The sequence below is a fragment of the Fonticula alba genome (genome assembly GCF_000388065.1).
Source record: "Fonticula alba strain ATCC 38817 unplaced genomic scaffold supercont2.6, whole genome shotgun sequence".
In the NCBI taxonomy this organism is placed as follows: Eukaryota; order Rotosphaerida; family Fonticulaceae; genus Fonticula; species Fonticula alba.
In genome coordinates, this window is record NW_009242976.1 from 1,148,768 (window position 1) to 1,151,350 (window position 2,583).

The window sequence follows — 2,583 nt, forward strand, 5'->3', positions numbered from 1 at the left end:
GGGCCGCGCCCAGGCTCAAGCGGATGTCCCCCCGCCGTCGCCGCCGCCGCCGCCGCCGCCGCCGCCACTAGGCGCATCATTGGCAAGGGGGCTGCCGGCGGCCTCAACCACTGCGCGGACACACCGGGGGCCCGTCTCGCTGGGCGCGATCCGGCGGCGCCCGTCCGGAGGGGGGAATGTTTGGCCGTGGGACGCGCGTCCTGCCAATCGAGGCGTTATTATTTTCCCCCGGCCCCTCCGCGCGTGACTGACGCAAAGGAGGCGTGTGTGGCTCCGAGCGTGTGCGCGGGGGGGGGGGGGCACGGACATACAGCACGCCTGTCGCCCCCCCCCCCCCCCCGGGGGAGGCAGGGCGAACACGCCCGAGAGGCACACAAGTACAACCGCCTTGCCTATTGGGTTCCCCCTCCGCCCGGGAGCGCGCGGGCCCCGGGGCCGTGCGATGACTCCGCCCCCCCCGTCGGCGGGGCGGCCGCCGGTCGCCGCCGGTACGGTAGCACCTGCCCGCGGACCCCGGCGCGACCCAAATACGCACCGTAATGGCCGAGGGAGGACACCCGCTCGCCCGTGCCGCAAACAGGCCTTCCTTGAGTGTCCCCGGTGTAACTGCCGGGGCGGGGGGGGGGGGGGGGCGTCCGCTGCCCCTGCTCCCGCCTCCTGGTGCCCCTGCCCTGGCTGCGTCGACGCTGCTCCCGGCCGAGGGGGGGGTGGCCCGGCCGATCGGGCGGGTCGCGAGGGTGTGGCTGCCTGGCGGATGGGTCTGCTTTTGGTGTTCGGCGGCCCCCGGCCCCTGGTGCTTCTGTCGGCCTGCTTGCCCGGCCCGGCGCGATGAGGCCGCCCCCGCCGGCACCTCATGCCCCTTCGCTCCCGCCCCCCGGGGAGGGGGGGGGGAAAGCGGGGGCCGAGCGCGAGGTCAGCTGCCTGCCCCTTTTCCTGGGCGGCCGGAGAAACAAATGGGAGGCTACGGCATGATGCGTCTACACATGGGACCGGGGCCGAAAGCCTTCCCCGCCCGGGACGCACGGCCAAACGTGCTGGCCAGGGGTTGTGCCCCCACTCCGGGGGGGGTAGCGTCGGCGCTTATGCTCCCCCGCCCCGCCCCGCCCCGCCCCGCCCCCCCCTCCAGCCCCGGCCCAGAAGGGCATGCTGGCGCCTCGGGGGCGTCCGCCCGCCTGGCCACCCCCATGGCGGGGGGACCTCCGAAGTGGGCGGAGGGAGGGGGGCGGGCCCGATCGGCCCCCTCCACGGCTGACAGACTCCTCTCCCGCCGTTCCGCCGCCCCAGCCCCATGGCGGGGCCTTTTTTCGCGGACGCGCCGGCGGCGGCCCGCCTCGGCGCGGTGCCGAGCTCCATCGCTTGCGTCGGGCGCTCCCCCGGCCGGGGCGACGGTCTCCCCCACCCCCCGCTCCGCCCCGGCCGGGCCGGCGCCCGGTCCCCCGGCTGAGCGGGGAGGCCCGGGGTTAATATGACACCCTTATCTTTCCCTCATTCCGGTCCTCACGCCGGGCGAGATTGGCACAGGGTGCAGGCAGGGCGCCCCCTCGCTCGCTCTCTTGCTTCTCTGTGTCTCTCTCTTTCTGCCGCGCGCGCGCACTTCTTCCTCTGGCCAGGGGGCCGCCTGCCCGCTTGCGTTGGTGTGCTGGAAAAATTAGCAGTGCCCGTTGGGCCCGCGCGCGAAATTCGAGATTCTCCGAGCATGACCTTTCCTTTGTCGTCGGCCCCGGCCCTCCCCGCGGGCCGGCCGCGCGGGGCTGGACACCAATCCACCCGCCCCCGACCCCCAATCCCGCGTGCGGGGCTTGTGTTCCTGCTGGTTCCTGCCGGTTCGTGCTGCCTCGCAGCCGGCTCGGCCCGCGGCGGGCCAGACAGGGGACCGGGCCCGAGGGGGCCTATCGCCCTCCCGGCCGTGTGCCCCTGCCAAGACGGGACTCTCTCTCTCTTTCTTTCTCTCTGCCTCTCCCTCTCTCTTCTTCAAGCCCCCCCCCCCCCCCGATCGCGCCAACATAAAGCGCCTTTCGGGTTCTTGGGAACAGTCAACTTGCGCAATGGTCTGCGGCCCCAGCGGCGCGCGGGACCTCGCAAGCATGTTGTCTGTGTCGCATAGTTGCGCGGGTTCATGTGCGTATGGATGCTTATGGATGTGCCTGTGTGTGTGTGTCCGTGTGTATCTCCATACCCGCACCCAGATCTCTGCCTCATAAACAGCCCCAGCTGGCAGTCCGCGCCCCCCAACGCCCGGGGCCCCCTGGCGCCCGCTCGCCCGCCCAGGTACGGATCTCGGTCAGGGCTCGGCCGCCGCCGCCGCCGCCGCCGGCACCGCCGCCGCCGACGGAAAGTGGGCATCTTACAGGGCCCTGGCTGTTCAGCCGGGCGGAGGGGGGGGGGGGGGGGGGGGGGGGGGGGGGGCAAGCCCCGAGAGTATACCCCAGCCAAGTGGGGCAGGCCGGGGACCTTGTCCGGGAGAAAGGGCCTGCTCTGGGATCGCCAGATCCCCCCTCCCCCAACCACCTTGAAAGGATCGATCCCGATCCCCGGGCCCTGGTTGGCCCTTTGCCACCCCTTTCCACTCTCTTCCCCCCCCCC